General features: G+C 31.8%; 15 non-coding genes across 15 annotated transcripts; all 15 read right to left on the reverse strand.

Annotated features, from left to right (window-relative positions):
• Window positions 1–2,294: 2,294 nt before the first annotated feature.
• On the reverse strand, window positions 2,295–2,456 carry LOC147809549 (U1 spliceosomal RNA). Its single transcript, XR_015434457.1, has one exon. It is a non-coding gene; the product is annotated as a U1 spliceosomal RNA (small nuclear RNA).
• A 610-nt stretch (window positions 2,457–3,066) lies between these two features.
• Window positions 3,067–3,207, reverse strand: LOC147809550 (U4 spliceosomal RNA). Its single transcript, XR_015434402.1, has one exon. It is a non-coding gene; the product is annotated as a U4 spliceosomal RNA (small nuclear RNA).
• A 1,462-nt stretch (window positions 3,208–4,669) lies between these two features.
• On the reverse strand, window positions 4,670–4,787 carry LOC147809551 (U5 spliceosomal RNA). Its single transcript, XR_015434374.1, has one exon. It is a non-coding gene; the product is annotated as a U5 spliceosomal RNA (small nuclear RNA).
• An 858-nt stretch (window positions 4,788–5,645) lies between these two features.
• Window positions 5,646–5,806, reverse strand: LOC147809552 (U1 spliceosomal RNA). The gene has a single exon (XR_015434462.1). It is a non-coding gene; the product is annotated as a U1 spliceosomal RNA (small nuclear RNA).
• A 610-nt stretch (window positions 5,807–6,416) lies between these two features.
• LOC147809553 (U4 spliceosomal RNA) lies at window positions 6,417–6,557 on the reverse strand. Its single transcript, XR_015434438.1, has one exon. It is a non-coding gene; the product is annotated as a U4 spliceosomal RNA (small nuclear RNA).
• Window positions 6,558–8,021: 1,464 nt separating this feature from the next.
• On the reverse strand, window positions 8,022–8,139 carry LOC147809554 (U5 spliceosomal RNA). Its single transcript, XR_015434375.1, has one exon. It is a non-coding gene; the product is annotated as a U5 spliceosomal RNA (small nuclear RNA).
• Window positions 8,140–8,997: 858 nt separating this feature from the next.
• On the reverse strand, window positions 8,998–9,158 carry LOC147809555 (U1 spliceosomal RNA). The gene has a single exon (XR_015434463.1). It is a non-coding gene; the product is annotated as a U1 spliceosomal RNA (small nuclear RNA).
• Window positions 9,159–9,768: 610 nt separating this feature from the next.
• On the reverse strand, window positions 9,769–9,909 carry LOC147809556 (U4 spliceosomal RNA). The gene has a single exon (XR_015434439.1). It is a non-coding gene; the product is annotated as a U4 spliceosomal RNA (small nuclear RNA).
• A 1,464-nt stretch (window positions 9,910–11,373) lies between these two features.
• LOC147809557 (U5 spliceosomal RNA) lies at window positions 11,374–11,491 on the reverse strand. Its single transcript, XR_015434376.1, has one exon. It is a non-coding gene; the product is annotated as a U5 spliceosomal RNA (small nuclear RNA).
• An 858-nt stretch (window positions 11,492–12,349) lies between these two features.
• On the reverse strand, window positions 12,350–12,510 carry LOC147809558 (U1 spliceosomal RNA). The gene has a single exon (XR_015434464.1). It is a non-coding gene; the product is annotated as a U1 spliceosomal RNA (small nuclear RNA).
• Window positions 12,511–13,120: 610 nt separating this feature from the next.
• LOC147809559 (U4 spliceosomal RNA) lies at window positions 13,121–13,261 on the reverse strand. The gene has a single exon (XR_015434440.1). It is a non-coding gene; the product is annotated as a U4 spliceosomal RNA (small nuclear RNA).
• A 1,463-nt stretch (window positions 13,262–14,724) lies between these two features.
• On the reverse strand, window positions 14,725–14,842 carry LOC147809560 (U5 spliceosomal RNA). Its single transcript, XR_015434378.1, has one exon. It is a non-coding gene; the product is annotated as a U5 spliceosomal RNA (small nuclear RNA).
• An 859-nt stretch (window positions 14,843–15,701) lies between these two features.
• Window positions 15,702–15,862, reverse strand: LOC147809561 (U1 spliceosomal RNA). Its single transcript, XR_015434472.1, has one exon. It is a non-coding gene; the product is annotated as a U1 spliceosomal RNA (small nuclear RNA).
• Window positions 15,863–16,472: 610 nt separating this feature from the next.
• Window positions 16,473–16,613, reverse strand: LOC147809562 (U4 spliceosomal RNA). Its single transcript, XR_015434429.1, has one exon. It is a non-coding gene; the product is annotated as a U4 spliceosomal RNA (small nuclear RNA).
• A 1,466-nt stretch (window positions 16,614–18,079) lies between these two features.
• On the reverse strand, window positions 18,080–18,197 carry LOC147809563 (U5 spliceosomal RNA). Its single transcript, XR_015434379.1, has one exon. It is a non-coding gene; the product is annotated as a U5 spliceosomal RNA (small nuclear RNA).
• Window positions 18,198–18,387: the final 190 nt, after the last annotated feature.

Here is an 18,387-nt window from a genome sequence, read left to right on the forward strand (position 1 = left end):
ACATTATTCTTTTGTTGGCAACATGTATATATTCTTTGTGTACACTTGTGATAGTAAAAGAGTTTGTTCTATGAGATACTTGTTTTAGTGTTGATTGTAATTAGAAAACATTTACGCTTACAACCAACACAGTGTTTCTAAATATGTTCTAGAAAAAATAAATTTAAAATTTTGAAGAAACACTTATATCTTGAATAGTAACCAAAATCTTGTACTTTTGAAAGCTCACATCTTTTGTAATATTATGTATTCATTTTCATGTGTTATTGAAAATCTGCAGTGATATTATTAAGAAATTTATTTATAACCAAATTTAGTGTATAGTATAGATTATACTAAAAATTAGACATTTTTAAAGATAAACGTTAGCAGTTTTGTACATTAGACATTTTTTAAAGAAAAATCTTTTTAATATTCTTTTAAATCTTCTTAATAATCTTTTTAACAAAAGACAATACAAATTTAAGTGCTTTCTGTTAAATACACAGAGTAGTTAGTGTCGATTTACAGTATATTCAGCCTATTCATTTACTATGCTGAAAATTTAGTTTATCCAAATACTTGTGAATTTCATTTTGCTGAATACTATATAGTTTTGTTGAATATCTAAATATTCAGCTGTTGAATAATTACTTCTTGCTTTCAAGATATGCATTATTTGTATTCTTAATACAAGTGGGGGAAAAAATTAAGAGGTAAAAATTGTTTTAAAATGATAAGTGTAATAATTATAAATAAATATAATAAACAATATGAATTATATTTATCATTATTCCCAAATATAACTACTTTTAAATTCAAATTAGCATACTGCATAATAAAGATATTCGGTATAACATTAAAATTTTTTTTCATACACTTGTATCAAGTTTGTATTTATACAACATAACTTGTAAGTTCCTTATAAATATTAGTTATATGTTCCTTAAATGTCAAAAATGCATAGTAATAAACTTTTAATTTTCTTCAGTATCAAAAAAAAAAAATCTTTTTTTTCCAAAATATAAATATGTATTTAAAAAAATTTTGTGCAAAATTTTTCTGCACATGCATTTGAATATAATTTTCTGAGATTTTAGATCTGTTATTTTACCTTAATTTTAATTAAAAAATATTTTAAAACCTGCTGATTACCTATAGTATAATTAAATTTCAATATAATGCATGGCAACTGTTGGTAGTTTTGAAGTTTATATATTTTCTTGGCAAACTTTAGTTTTTGACATTTTTGACGGTTTAAACCAGTATTATACCCTTGTCATGTCAAAAACCACTTTTTGACGTCAAAAACCCAACCCTGGTATGAATAAACTGAAAATGAATGAGAAATACTCATGGAATTTTTCATAAATGAATATCCTTGACATAATTCATTTATTATATTCTTATTAGCAAAAATATTGTTTTAAAATTTATTTCTTCACAAGGATTCCAATTTAATGATTTCATAAAAGTAATGAAAATATTAAATAAATAATGGTTATCAATTGGATATAAATTTAATTACAGGTTTCGAAAAGCATTGCTGGTTAAAAAAATTCGTAATTCCCGGAACGCCAGTTACTCTTCCATGGAACCCTAGTGTTCCGCGGAACACCAATTGGAACTCGCTGAATTATATTTATATAAAGTGATAGGAACCCTCTACAAAGTTATAGAAAAATACTCTAGTCCGTCTATACGTCTCAATGTAAAGAAAAGAACTGGATACATAAAATACTACAATAAGATCAAATTTGAGTTTTAATCATTTGATGTTTCTTATTCCCCAAATGTCCCTCTCTATAAATGCGTAAAACAAATTGAGAAAAAAAAATAATAATTTTGGAAGACATTCGCTTCTAATTTTATTATTGCGCCCCAATTGAAATCACAAATACTGAGGGTTCGAGAAGGATCCACAAGAAAAGGAACGAAAAATGATGCCTACTTCTTTGCTAAGTCTTGGCGCGGATTTGCGTCAAAATCAAGGCTATTTCCTCTTCTAAGCTTTGCATGCGATTGCGAACACTGTAATTTAATGATAATCTTTAAAAAATTGAATACGAGATTTCATTAAACTTCTGCTCCTAATCGTTACAAAATCTAAAAGATTGAAGTTGTTAAAACTATAAAATCTAACACATCCAATGAAAAACGCACGACCAAGAGTATATTATGAAACATTCGAATAGAAAGTAAGGGAAACAGATCGGTAGTTGTCTTCATTAACAACGTGATATTGACTGAAATTTCCTCTCGCTTCTGCACATACTTCTAACTCTGGTGTTAAGTTCTATCTTTTTTGTCTCGAAATAGGGACAGCGCGTACGCAGTCCCAACTACCAAAAATTTTGCACCCCAAGCAACCACAATTTGTGGATGTGGCGAGCGTCAACCTGTCGCAGTGCAATGAAAGGTCTCTGCTCGGGAGAGCCTCCTCGGTGATCAAGGCTACTCCAGTACCAGGTAAGTATGCCAAAAGTGCGAGTGTTGAATTACTAAACTATTAAAGTAGTTTTATTTTTGTGGTATTTATATTTTGAACAGGAAGAAAAACAAATTGTAACATCAATAGAAGCATATGAATTGCAAGTAGTCAGAGAGCAACACGTAACTTATAAAAAAATATTATAATGATGTAAGGAATTTCATTTAATGAATAATTTTACTATCTTTAATAGTTTTGTCTTTGGAATTTTTTCTAAAGTATTTAAAAACCTGAAAAAATATTTCATTTCCGAGATGTGTGCGCAATGTCGTCGTGCATTAAAGCTGCTCTTATTCACATTTTTAGAGAAATTAATATAACGGGTAGGCACTTCCACATATTTTGCTGAGATTTAAAAGGTAAGAATTTTTGTGAGTTTCGACAAGAAAAACTTAATAGAATATTGTCCTTTAATTGATGTAAAGGCAATCGTAACGGTAGCAACACCACCATTTATAGTGAGTGTAAGTGGTACGGGAAGTATAACTGACTACTCTCCGAAAGGGATACTCCATTCCGTGATAAAACGACGGTGGAGAACATAGACTTTGATTTTGGATATTTAATTTTCATGTACCTTCTCTTGTGAAAATAAACCTCCGAAGAGGCTCCCAAAAATTGCCTATGCCGTCGGTTTTGCACGACGACATGGCGGGGTATTGGGAAAAGTTTTCAACTAGCAATAGTCACGCCTCGGTAGAACCTCATTGGCTATGACACTGCCTCTGCGCAAAGCTAAAGAGAAGACGGAAAACGAATTATATGTTAAAAGAATTTAATTTATAAGCATGGTAGTTTAAAATACGATAAAAAAATCTTTTTTCGATTTTAATGTTTAATTTATGGAAAGATGTTGACTGACGGAATAAAATATGAGCACACATAAGCATTTGTTTTCATCAAATTCGAATACTCTCAAAAGTTATGAAAGGAATTTAATATTTGTGGAAGTCATTAAAATTTATTTGTCGTTATCCATTTAAATCTGTGAAATATTTTAAAATTTTTCTCTGTTCAAGAGAGATTATTTTCGTACTATTGGTGTATGTCTGCCATAGAATATGCAATTTTATCTTTGACATTAAAATTTCACAGATAGTATGAATTTTCGATCATGAAAAAAACCATTTGTGTTTATTCTCAAGAGAGGTTTGAAATCAGTTTTGCTCCTGTTTCTAACTTCATATTGGCCGCAGGTAGCTCTACTAAAAGGAATCAAGGCTTTACTGTAGCAAATTTTGCTATATAGAATATACGAGAGATATGTGGAATGCACACAATTTTTTCATGAACTGATATTCCCTATGTAAGATCTTAAAAATAGAAATTTTCACGGTTTTGTCTTTCGCTTAAGAGCGACACTCACGTTTCAGATTTATTTAAAAGTGCTCTTTAGATAGAAATATCGACATTGTGCTGCTGATAATGCTTTTTTGTGTAACGCCTACAATCATATTAAACTGAGCGTTATTTTATACAGCTTTCCAAATTTTTAATTAATGTCCTGTTTTCCCTAAATCAATTCTTCATATGAATCAATTTTTATTAACTATTTTCTTTTAATTTAAAAAAAAAAATGTCTCTTCTTACGAAAGTGCAAATGGGATGTATCAAAATACCTTTGAAACGATGTGGTGAAGGGAAAATAGCACATGAATCTCCACTTCAAAAATCTGCGAAGCACGATTTTAACTAAAAAAATTATTTCGAACGAAGATAAGTTTATTATGAATTTGTAATAAACTATTGTAAAAATGAACTGTTAAAAATCTTTTGAATTGAAGATATGCTGAAAGAAATTCGCCAGATTATGCAGATTACCTAAGTCGATTTAAATACAAAATTTTGAGCTAGAACTGCGCAAGGAGGAAGTTCCTCTCTCTGAAAAGCATGTGTAACATGATATAAATTATCAAGTGTAAGCTTTATTCAAGGAATAACCACAGCTCTAAAATAAAATATAAATTACACAATTGCATCTTCTTCAAATTTACGACCAAAATTATGATAAAATGAGACATTCATTCAAGGTTATTGGTTATTTTGTATAATGCAAATATATTTACCTAATAAGGTTTTGAAGCAACCAAAATAATTCCTTATTTCACTAATTATTTGCGTATTCTTTCAATATTTGTACATTCAAAATAGCTCACACCCCTGACGCTTCATTACATCTCAAAACTACTTTTATGCATATAATCCCAACAAATGGGATTCCAAAAATTTGCTTAAGCTCATTAGGATGCTCCTCTCCACGGTAATCTTTAGTAAAAGGCGAAAGATTAGCACGATTGATGAAGAGAAGCCAGAGCATTCGGGTGGCAACATTTTCAATTAAGGTGAGGAATTTTATTTTGAATTTGAATTGGTAGTTTTATGATGATCGAAAAATTAATTTCTTTTGCGCACTGAGTGGCTCTTGACATGTGATTCCGTTTTTTTAACTAATGTCGGTAGGAATTTATTTTTTCGGTACTGATTCTGCATGTATAAAAGTAAAACAACTTTCTAACATTAGGCCTGATATTGCAGCTCCGGTTTCAAGGAAACAATTGCATACGTCTCAATGTAAAGAAAAAAAACTGGATACATAAAATATTACAATAAGATGTAATTCAAATTTAATTCATTTGATGTTTTTTAATCCCCAAAGTCCCTCTCTACAAATGCGTAAAACAAATTGAGGAAAAAAAAAATAATTTTGGAAAACATTCGCTACCAATTTTATTATTGCGCCCCAATTGAAATCACAAATACCGAGGGTTCGAGAAGGATCCACAAGAAAGGGAACGATAAATGATGCCTACTTCTTTGCTAAGTCTTGGCGCGGATTTGCGTCAAAATCAAGGCTATTTCCTCCTCTAAGCTTTGCATGCGATTGCGAACACTGTAATTTGATGATAATCTTTTAAAAATTGAATACGAGATTTCATTAAACTTCGGCTCCTAATCGTTACAAAATCTAAAAGATTGAAGTTGTTAAAACAATAAAATCAAACACATTCAATGAAAAACACACGGCTAAGAGTATATTATAAAACATTCGGATAGAAAGTAAGGAAAACAGATGAGTAGTTGTCTTCATCAACAACGTGATATTGACTGAAATTTCCTCTCGCTTCTGCACATACTTCTAACTCTGGTGTTAAATTCTATCTTTTTTGTCTCGAAATAAGGACAGCGCGAACGCAGTCCCAACTACCAAAAATTTTGCACCCCAAGCAACCACAATTTGTGGATGTGGCGAGCGTCAACCTGTCGCAGTGCAATGAAAGGTCTCTGCTCGGGAGAGCCTCTTCGGTGATCAAGGCTACTCCAGTACCAGGTAAGTATGCCAAAACTGCGAGTGTTGAATTACTAAACTATTAAAGTATTTTTATTTTTGTGGTATTTATATTTTGAACAGGAAGAAAAACAAATTGTAACATCAATAGAAGCATATGAATTGGAAGTAGTCAGAGAGCAACACGTAACTTATAAAAAAATATTATAATGATGTAAGGAATTTCATTTAATGAATAATTTTACTATCTTTAATAGTTTTATCTGTGGAATTTTTTCTAAAGTATTTAAAAACCTGAAAAAATATTTCATTTCCGAGATGTGTGCGCAATGTCGTCGTGCATTAAAGCTGCTCTTATTCACATTTTTAGAGAAATTAATATAACGGGTAGGCACTTCCACATATTTTGCTGAGATTTAAAAGGTAAGAATTTTTGTGAGTTTCGACAAGAAAAACTTAGTAGAATATTGTCCTTTAATTGATGTAAAGGCAATCGTAACGGTAGCAACACCACCATTTATAGTGAGTGTAAGTGGTACGAAAAGTATAACTGACTACTCTCCGAGAGGGATACTCCATTCCGTGTTAAAACGACGGTGGAGAACATAGGCTTTAGTTTTGGAGATTTAATTTTCATGTACCTTCTCTTGTGAAAATAAACCTCCGAAGAGGCTCCCAAAAATTGATTATGCCGTCGGTTTTGCACGACGACATGGCGGGGTATTGGGAAAAGTTTTCAACTAGCAATAGTCACGCCTCGGTAGAACCTCATTGGCTATGACACTGCCTCAGCGCAAAGCTAAAGACAAGACGGAAAACGAATTATATGTTAAAAGAATTTAATTTATAAGAATGGTAGTTTAAAATACGATAAAAAAATCTTTTTTCGATTTTAATGTTTAATTTATGGAAAGATGTTGAATGACGGAATAAAACGTGAGCACACATAAGCATTTGTTTTCATCAAATTCGAATACTCTCAAAAGTTATGAAAGGAATTTAATATTTGTGGAAGTCATAAAAATTTAATTGTCGTTTTCCATTTAAATCTGTGAACTATTTTAAAATTTTTCTCTGTTCAAGAGAGATTATTTTCGTACTATTGGTGTATGTCTGCCATAGAATATGCAATTTTATCTTTGACATTAAAATTTCACACATAGTATGAATTTTCGATCATGAAAAAAACCATTTGTGTTTATTCTCAAGAGAGGTTTGAAATCAGTTTTGCTCCTGTTTCTAACTTCATATTGGCCGCAGGTAGCTCTACTAAAAGGAATCAAGGCTTTACTGTAGCAAATTTTGCTATATAGAATATACGAGAGATATGTGGAATGCACACAATTTTTTCATGAACTGATATTCCCTATGTAAGATCTTAAAAATAGAATTTTTCACGGTTTTGTCTTTCGCTTAAGAGCGACACTCACGTTTCAGATTTATTTAAAAGTGCTCTTTAGAGAGAAATATCGACATTGTGCTGCTGATAATGCTTTTTTGTGTAACGCCTACAATCATATTAAACTGAGCGTTATTTTATGCAGCTTTCCAAATTTTTAATTAATGTCCTGTTTTCCCTAAATCAATTCTTCATATGAATCAATTTTTTTTAACTATTTTCTTTTAATTTAAAAAAAAAAACTGTCTCTCCTTACGAAAGTGCAAATGGGATGTATCAAAATACCTTTGAAACGATGTGGTGAAGGGAAAATATCACATGAATCTCCACTTCAAAAATTTGCGAAGCACGATTTTAACTAAAAAAAATTATGTCGAACGAAGATAAGTTTATTATGAATTTGTAATAAACTATTGTAAAAATGAACTGTTAAAAATCTTTTGAATTGAAGATATGCTGAAAGAAATTCGCCAGATTATGCAGATTACATAAGTCGATTTAAATACAAAATTTCGAGCTAGAACTGCGCAAGGAGGAAGTTCCTCTCTTTGAAAAGCATGTGTAACATGATATAAATTATCAAGTGTAAGCTTTATTCAAGGAATAACCACAGCTCTAAAATAAAATATAAATTACACAATTGCATCTTCTTCAAATTTACGACCAAAATTATGATAAAATGAGACATTCATTCAAGGTTACTGGTTATTTTGTATAATGCAAATATATTTACCTAATAAGGTTTTGAAGCAACCAAAATAATTCCTTATTTCACTAATTATTTGCGTATTCTTTCAATATTTGTACATTCAAAATAGCTCACACCCCTGACGCTTCATTACATCTCAAAACTACTTTTATGCATATAATCCCAACAAATGGGATTCCAAAAATTTGCTTAAGCTCATTAGGATGCTCCTCTCCACGGTAATCTTTAGTAAAAGGCGAAAGATTAGCACGATTGATGAAGAGAAGCCAGAGCATTCGGGTGGCAACATTTTCAATTAAGGTGAGGAATTTTATTTTGAATTTGAATTGGTAGTTTTATGATGATCGAAAAATTAATTTCTTTTGCGCACTGAGTGGCTCTTGACATGTGATTCCGTTTTTTTAACTAATGTCGGTAGGAATTTATTTTTTCGGTACTGATTCTGCATGTATAAAAGTAAAACAACTTTCTAACATTAGGCCTGATATTGCAGCTCCGGTTTCAAGGAAACAATTGCATACGTCTCAATGTAAAGAAAAAAAACTGGATACATAAAATATTACAATAAGATGTAATTCAAATTTAATTCATTTGATGTTTTTTAATCCCCAAAGTCCCTCTCTACAAATGCGTAAAACAAATTGAGGAAAAAAAAAATAATTTTGGAAAACATTCGCTACCAATTTTATTATTGCGCCCCAATTGAAATCACAAATACCGAGGGTTCGAGAAGGATCCACAAGAAAGGGAACGATAAATGATGCCTACTTCTTTGCTAAGTCTTGGCGCGGATTTGCGTCAAAATCAAGGCTATTTCCTCCTCTAAGCTTTGCATGCGATTGCGAACACTGTAATTTGATGATAATCTTTTAAAAATTGAATACGAGATTTCATTAAACTTCGGCTCCTAATCGTTACAAAATCTAAAAGATTGAAGTTGTTAAAACAATAAAATCAAACACATTCAATGAAAAACACACGGCTAAGAGTATATTATAAAACATTCGGATAGAAAGTAAGGAAAACAGATGAGTAGTTGTCTTCATCAACAACGTGATATTGACTGAAATTTCCTCTCGCTTCTGCACATACTTCTAACTCTGGTGTTAAATTCTATCTTTTTTGTCTCGAAATAAGGACAGCGCGAACGCAGTCCCAACTACCAAAAATTTTGCACCCCAAGCAACCACAATTTGTGGATGTGGCGAGCGTCAACCTGTCGCAGTGCAATGAAAGGTCTCTGCTCGGGAGAGCCTCTTCGGTGATCAAGGCTACTCCAGTACCAGGTAAGTATGCCAAAACTGCGAGTGTTGAATTACTAAACTATTAAAGTATTTTTATTTTTGTGGTATTTATATTTTGAACAGGAAGAAAAACAAATTGTAACATCAATAGAAGCATATGAATTGGAAGTAGTCAGAGAGCAACACGTAACTTATAAAAAAATATTATAATGATGTAAGGAATTTCATTTAATGAATAATTTTACTATCTTTAATAGTTTTATCTGTGGAATTTTTTCTAAAGTATTTAAAAACCTGAAAAAATATTTCATTTCCGAGATGTGTGCGCAATGTCGTCGTGCATTAAAGCTGCTCTTATTCACATTTTTAGAGAAATTAATATAACGGGTAGGCACTTCCACATATTTTGCTGAGATTTAAAAGGTAAGAATTTTTGTGAGTTTCGACAAGAAAAACTTAATAGAATATTGTCCTTTAATTGATGTAAAGGCAATCGTAACGGTAGCAACACCACCATTTATAGTGAGTGTAAGTGGTACGAAAAGTATAACTGACTACTCTCCGAGAGGGATACTCCATTCCGTGTTAAAACGACGGTGGAGAACATAGGCTTTAGTTTTGGAGATTTAATTTTCATGTACCTTCTCTTGTGAAAATAAACCTCCGAAGAGGCTCCCAAAAATTGATTATGCCGTCGGTTTTGCACGACGACATGGCGGGGTATTGGGAAAAGTTTTCAACTAGCAATAGTCACGCCTCGGTAGAACCTCATTGGCTATGACACTGCCTCAGCGCAAAGCTAAAGACAAGACGGAAAACGAATTATATGTTAAAAGAATTTAATTTATAAGAATGGTAGTTTAAAATACGATAAAAAAATCTTTTTTCGATTTTAATGTTTAATTTATGGAAAGATGTTGAATGACGGAATAAAACGTGAGCACACATAAGCATTTGTTTTCATCAAATTCGAATACTCTCAAAAGTTATGAAAGGAATTTAATATTTGTGGAAGTCATAAAAATTTAATTGTCGTTTTCCATTTAAATCTGTGAACTATTTTAAAATTTTTCTCTGTTCAAGAGAGATTATTTTCGTACTATTGGTGTATGTCTGCCATAGAATATGCAATTTTATCTTTGACATTAAAATTTCACACATAGTATGAATTTTCGATCATGAAAAAAACCATTTGTGTTTATTCTCAAGAGAGGTTTGAAATCAGTTTTGCTCCTGTTTCTAACTTCATATTGGCCGCAGGTAGCTCTACTAAAAGGAATCAAGGCTTTACTGTAGCAAATTTTGCTATATAGAATATACGAGAGATATGTGGAATGCACACAATTTTTTCATGAACTGATATTCCCTATGTAAGATCTTAAAAATAGAATTTTTCACGGTTTTGTCTTTCGCTTAAGAGCGACACTCACGTTTCAGATTTATTTAAAAGTGCTCTTTAGAGAGAAATATCGACATTGTGCTGCTGATAATGCTTTTTTGTGTAACGCCTACAATCATATTAAACTGAGCGTTATTTTATGCAGCTTTCCAAATTTTTAATTAATGTCCTGTTTTCCCTAAATCAATTCTTCATATGAATCAATTTTTTTTAACTATTTTCTTTTAATTTAAAAAAAAAAACTGTCTCTCCTTACGAAAGTGCAAATGGGATGTATCAAAATACCTTTGAAACGATGTGGTGAAGGGAAAATATCACATGAATCTCCACTTCAAAAATTTGCGAAGCACGATTTTAACTAAAAAAAATTATGTCGAACGAAGATAAGTTTATTATGAATTTGTAATAAACTATTGTAAAAATGAACTGTTAAAAATCTTTTGAATTGAAGATATGCTGAAAGAAATTCGCCAGATTATGCAGATTACATAAGTCGATTTAAATACAAAATTTCGAGCTAGAACTGCGCAAGGAGGAAGTTCCTCTCTTTGAAAAGCATGTGTAACATGATATAAATTATCAAGTGTAAGCTTTATTCAAGGAATAACCACAGCTCTAAAATAAAATATAAATTACACAATTGCATCTTCTTCAAATTTACGACCAAAATTATGATAAAATGAGACATTCATTCAAGGTTACTGGTTATTTTGTATAATGCAAATATATTTACCTAATAAGGTTTTGAAGCAACCAAAATAATTCCTTATTTCACTAATTATTTGCGTATTCTTTCAATATTTGTACATTCAAAATAGCTCACACCCCTGACGCTTCATTACATCTCAAAACTACTTTTATGCATATAATCCCAACAAATGGGATTCCAAAAATTTGCTTAAGCTCATTAGGATGCTCCTCTCCACGGTAATCTTTAGTAAAAGGCGAAAGATTAGCACGATTGATGAAGAGAAGCCAGAGCATTCGGGTGGCAACATTTTCAATTAAGGTGAGGAATTTTATTTTGAATTTGAATTGGTAGTTTTATGATGATCGAAAAATTAATTTCTTTTGCGCACTGAGTGGCTCTTGACATGTGATTCCGTTTTTTTAACTAATGTCGGTAGGAATTTATTTTTTCGGTACTGATTCTGCATGTATAAAAGTAAAACAACTTTCTAACATTAGGCCTGATATTGCAGCTCCGGTTTCAAGGAAACAATTGCATACGTCTCAATGTAAAGAAAAAAAACTGGATACATAAAATATTACAATAAGATGTAATTCAAATTTAATTCATTTGATGTTTTTTAATCCCCAAAGTCCCTCTCTACAAATGCGTAAAACAAATTGAGGAAAAAAAAAATAATTTTGGAAAACATTCGCTACCAATTTTATTATTGCGCCCCAATTGAAATCACAAATACCGAGGGTTCGAGAAGGATCCACAAGAAAGGGAACGATAAATGATGCCTACTTCTTTGCTAAGTCTTGGCGCGGATTTGCGTCAAAATCAAGGCTATTTCCTCCTCTAAGCTTTGCATGCGATTGCGAACACTGTAATTTGATGATAATCTTTTAAAAATTGAATACGAGATTTCATTAAACTTCGGCTCCTAATCGTTACAAAATCTAAAAGATTGAAGTTGTTAAAACAATAAAATCAAACACATTCAATGAAAAACACACGGCTAAGAGTATATTATAAAACATTCGGATAGAAAGTAAGGAAAACAGATGAGTAGTTGTCTTCATCAACAACGTGATATTGACTGAAATTTCCTCTCGCTTCTGCACATACTTCTAACTCTGGTGTTAAATTCTATCTTTTTTGTCTCGAAATAAGGACAGCGCGAACGCAGTCCCAACTACCAAAAATTTTGCACCCCAAGCAACCACAATTTGTGGATGTGGCGAGCGTCAACCTGTCGCAGTGCAATGAAAGGTCTCTGCTCGGGAGAGCCTCTTCGGTGATCAAGGCTACTCCAGTACCAGGTAAGTATGCCAAAACTGCGAGTGTTGAATTACTAAACTATTAAAGTATTTTTATTTTTGTGGTATTTATATTTTGAACAGGAAGAAAAACAAATTGTAACATCAATAGAAGCATATGAATTGGAAGTAGTCAGAGAGCAACACGTAACTTATAAAAAAATATTATAATGATGTAAGGAATTTCATTTAATGAATAATTTTACTATCTTTAATAGTTTTATCTGTGGAATTTTTTCTAAAGTATTTAAAAACCTGAAAAAATATTTCATTTCCGAGATGTGTGCGCAATGTCGTCGTGCATTAAAGCTGCTCTTATTCACATTTTTAGAGAAATTAATATAACGGGTAGGCACTTCCACATATTTTGCTGAGATTTAAAAGGTAAGAATTTTTGTGAGTTTCGACAAGAAAAACTTAATAGAATATTGTCCTTTAATTGATGTAAAGGCAATCGTAACGGTAGCAACACCACCATTTATAGTGAGTGTAAGTGGTACGAAAAGTATAACTGACTACTCTCCGAGAGGGATACTCCATTCCGTGTTAAAACGACGGTGGAGAACATAGGCTTTAGTTTTGGAGATTTAATTTTCATGTACCTTCTCTTGTGAAAATAAACCTCCGAAGAGGCTCCCAAAAATTGATTATGCCGTCGGTTTTGCACGACGACATGGCGGGGTATTGGGAAAAGTTTTCAACTAGCAATAGTCACGCCTCGGTAGAACCTCATTGGCTATGACACTGCCTCAGCGCAAAGCTAAAGACAAGACGGAAAACGAATTATATGTTAAAAGAATTTAATTTATAAGAATGGTAGTTTAAAATACGATAAAAAAATCTTTTTTCGATTTTAATGTTTAATTTATGGAAAGATGTTGAATGACGGAATAAAACGTGAGCACACATAAGCATTTGTTTTCATCAAATTCGAATACTCTCAAAAGTTATGAAAGGAATTTAATATTTGTGGAAGTCATTAAAATTTAATTGTCGTTTTCCATTTAAATCTGTGAACTATTTTAAAATTTTTCTCTGTTCAAGAGAGATTATTTTCGTACTATTGGTGTATGTCTGCCATAGAATATGCAATTTTATCTTTGACATTAAAATTTCACACATAGTATGAATTTTCGATCATGAAAAAAACCATTTGTGTTTATTCTCAAGAGAGGTTTGAAATCAGTTTTGCTCCTGTTTCTAACTTCATATTGGCCGCAGGTAGCTCTACTAAAAGGAATCAAGGCTTTACTGTAGCAAATTTTGCTATATAGAATATACGAGAGATATGTGGAATGCACACAATTTTTTCATGAACTGATATTCCCTATGTAAGATCTTAAAAATAGAATTTTTCACGGTTTTGTCTTTCGCTTAAGAGCGACACTCACGTTTCAGATTTATTTAAAAGTGCTCTTTAGAGAGAAATATCGACATTGTGCTGCTGATAATGCTTTTTTGTGTAACGCCTACAATCATATTAAACTGAGCGTTATTTTATACAGCTTTCCAAATTTTTAATTAATGTCCTGTTTTCCCTAAATCAATTCTTCATATGAATCAATTTTTTTTAACTATTTTCTTTTAATTTAAAAAAAAAACTGTCTCTCCTTACGAAAGTGCAAATGGGATGTATCAAAATACCTTTGAAACGATGTGGTGAAGGGAAAATATCACATGAATCTCCACTTCAAAAATTTGCGAAGCACGATTTTAACTAAAAAAAATTATGTCGAACGAAGATAAGTTTATTATGAATTTGTAATAAACTATTGTAAAAATGAACTGTTAAAAATCTTTTGAATTGAAGATATGCTGAAAGAAATTCGCCAGATTATGCAGATTACATAAGTCGATTTAAATACAAAATTTCGAGCTAGAACTGCGCAAGGAGGAAGTTCCTCTCTTTGAAAAGCATGTGTAACATGATATAAATTATCAAGTGTAAGCTTTATTCAAGGAATAACCACAGCTCTAAAATAAAATATAAATTACACAATTGCATCTTCTTCAAATTTACGACCAAAATTATGATAAAATGAGACATTCATTCAAGGTTACTGGTTATTTTGTATAATGCAAATATATTTACCTAATAAGGTTTTGAAGCAACCAAAATAATTCCTTATTTCACTAATTATTTGCGTATTCTTTCAATATTTGTACATTCAAAATAGCTCACACCCCTGACGCTTCATTACATCTCAAAACTACTTTTATGCATATAATCCCAACAAATGGGATTCCAAAAATTTGCTTAAGCTCATTAGGATGCTCCTCTCCACGGTAATCTTTAGTAAAAGGCGAAAGATTAGCACGATTGATGAAGAGAAGCCAGAGCATTCGGGTGGCAACATTTTCAATTAAGGTGAGGAATTTTATTTTGAATTTAAATTGGTAGTTTTATGATGATCGAAAAATTAATTTCTTTTGCGCACTGAGTGGCTCTTGACATGTGATTCCGTTTTTTTCACTAATGTCGGTAGGAATTTATTTTTTCGGTACTGATTCTGCATGTATAAAAGTAAAACAACTTTCTAACATTAGGCCTGATATTGCAGCTCCGGTTTCAAGGAAAGAATTGCATACGTCTCAATGTAAAGAAAAAAAACTGGATACATAAAATATTACAATAAGATGTAATTCAAATTTAATTCATTTGATGTTTTTTAATCCCCAAAGTCCCTCTCTACAAATGCGTAAAACAAATTGAGGAAAAAAAATAATAATTTTGGAAGACATTCGCTACCAATTTTATTATTGCGCCCCAATTGAAATCACAAATACCGAGGGTTCGAGAAGGATCCACAAGAAAGGGAACGATAAATGATACCTACTTCTTTGCTAAGTCTTGGCGCGGATTTGCGTCAAAATCAAGGCTATTTCCTCCTCTAAGCTTTGCATGCGATTGCGAACACTGTAATTTGATGATAATCTTTTAAAAATTGAATACGAGATTTCATTAAACTTCGGCTCCTAATCGTTACAAAATCTAAAAGATTGAAGTTGTTAAAACAATAAAATCTAACACATTCAATGAAAAACACACGGCTAAGAGTATATTATAAAACATTCGGATAGAAAGTAAGGAAAACAGATGAGTAGTTGTCTTCATTAACAACGTGATATTGACTGAAATTTCCTCTCGCTTCTGCACATACTTCTAACTCTGTTGTTAAATTCTATCTTTTTTGTCTCGAAATAAGGACAGCGCGAGCGCAGTCCCAACTACCAAAAAATTTGCACTCCAAGCAACCACAATTTGTGGATGTGGCGAGCGTCAACCTGTCGCAGTGCAATGAAAGGTCTCTGCTCGGGAGAGCCTCCTCGGTGATCAAGGTGACTCCAGTACCAGGTAAGTATGCCAAAAGTGCGAGTGTTGAATTACTAAACTATTAAAGTATTTTTATTTTTGTGGTATTTATATTTTGAACAGGAAGAAAAACAAATTGTAACATCAATAGAAGCATATGAATTGCAAGTAGTCAGAGAGCAACACGTAACTTATAAAAAAATATTATAATGATGTAAGTAATTTCATTTAATGAATAATTTTACTATCTTTAATAGTTTTGTCTTTGGAATTTTTTCTAAAGTATTTAAAAACCTGAAAAAATATTTCATTTCCGAGATGTGTGCGCAATGTCGTCGTGCATTAAAGCTGCTCTTATTCACATTTTTAGAGAAATTAATATAACGGGTAGGCACTTCCACATATTTTGCTGAGATTTAAAAGGTAAGAATTTTTGTGAGTTTCGACAAGAAAAACTTAATAGAATATTGTCCTTTAATTGATGTAAAGGCAATCGTAACGGTAGCAACACCACCATTTATAGTGAGTGTAAGTGGTACGGAAAGTATAACTGACTACTCTCCGAGAGGGATACTCCATTCCGTGTTAAAACGACGGTGGAGAACATAGGCTTTAGTTTTGGAGATTTAATTTTCATGTACCTTCTCTTGTGAAAATAAACCTCCGAAGAGGCTCCCAAAAATTGCCTATGCCGTCGGTTTTGCACGACGACATGGCGGGGTATTGGGAAAAGTTTTCAACTGGCAATAGTCACGCCTCGGTAGAACCTCATTGGCTATGACACTGCCTCTGCGCAAAGCTAAAGAGAAGACGGAAAACGAATTATATGTTAAAAGAATTTAATTTATAAGCATGGTAGTTTAAAATACGATAAAAAAATCTTTTTTCGATTTTAATGTTTAATTTATGGAAAGATGTTGAGTGACGGAATAAAACGTGAGCACACATAAGCATTTGTTTTCATCAAATTCGAATACTCTCAAAAGTTATGAAAGGAATTTAATATTTGTGGAAGTCATTAAAATTTATTTGTCGTTATCCATTTAAATCTGTGAAATATTTTAAAATTTTTCTCTGTTCAAGAGAGATTATTTTCGTACTATTGGTGTATGTCTGCCATAGAATATGCAATTTTATCTTTGACATTAAAATTTCACACATAGTATGAATTTTCGATCATGAAAAAAACCATTTGTGTTTATTCTCAAGAGAGGTTTGAAATCAGTTTTGCTCCTGTTTCTAACTTCATATTGGCCGCAGGTAGCTCTACTAAAAGGAATCAAGGCTTTACTGTAGCAAATTTTGCTATATAGAATATACGAGAGATATGTGGAATGCACACAATTTTTTCATGAACTGATATTCCCTATGTAAGATCTTAAAAATAGAAATTTTCACGGTTTTGTCTTTCGCTTAAGAGCGACACTCACGTTTCAGATTTATTTAAAAGTGCTCTTTAGAGATAAATATCGACATTGTGCTGCTGATAATGCTTTTTTGTGTAACGCCTACAATCATATTAAACTGAGCGTTATTTTATACAGCTTTCCAAATTTTTAATTAATGTCCTGTTTTCCCTAAATCAATTCTTCATATGAATCAATTTTTATTAACTATTTTCTTTTAATTTAAAAAAAAAAAAAACTGTCTCTCCTTACGAAAGTGCAAATGGGATGTATCAAAATACCTTTGAAACGATGTGGTGAAGGGAAAATAGCACATGAATCTCCACTTCAAAAATCTGCGAGGCACGATTTTAACTAAAAAAATTATTTCGAACGAAGATAAGTTTATTATGAATTTGTAATAAACTATTGTAAAAATGAACTGTTAAAAATCTTTTGAATTGAAGATATGCTGAAAGAAATTCGCCAGATTATGCAGATTACATAAGTCGATTTAAATACAAAATTTCGAGCTAGAACTGCGCAAGGAGGAAGTTCCTCTCTTTGAAAAGCATGTGTAACATGATATAAATTATCAAGTGTAAGCTTTATTCAAGGAATAACCACAGCTCTAAAATAAAATATAAATTACACAATTGCATCTTCTTCAAATTTACGACCAAAATTATGATAAAATGAGACATTCATTCAAGGTTACTGGTTATTTTGTATAATGCAAATATATTTACCTAATAAGGTTTTGAAGCAACCAAAATAATTCCTTATTTCACTAATTATTTGCGTATTCTTTCAATATTTGTACATTCAAAATAGCTCACACCCCTGACGCTTCATTACATCTCAAAACTACTTTTATGCATATAATCCCAACAAATGGGATTCCAAAAATTTGCTTAAGCTCATTAGGATGCTCCTCTCCACGGTAATCTTTAGTAAAAGGCGAAAGATTAGCACGATTGATGAAGAGAAGCCAGAGCATTCGGGTGGCAACATTTTCAATTAAGGTGAGGAATTTTATTTTGAATTTAAATTGGTAGTTTTATGATGATCGAAAAATTAATTTCTTTTGCGCACTGAGTGGCTCTTGACATGTGATTCCGTTTTTTTCACTAATGTCGGTAGGAATTTATTTTTTCGGTACTGATTCTGCATGTATAAAAGTAAAACAA

The sequence above is a fragment of the Parasteatoda tepidariorum genome, chromosome 5 (assembly GCF_982258835.1).
Source record: "Parasteatoda tepidariorum strain Cologne lab strain chromosome 5, Ptep-v5.0, whole genome shotgun sequence".
In the NCBI taxonomy this organism is placed as follows: domain Eukaryota; kingdom Metazoa; phylum Arthropoda; class Arachnida; order Araneae; family Theridiidae; genus Parasteatoda; species Parasteatoda tepidariorum.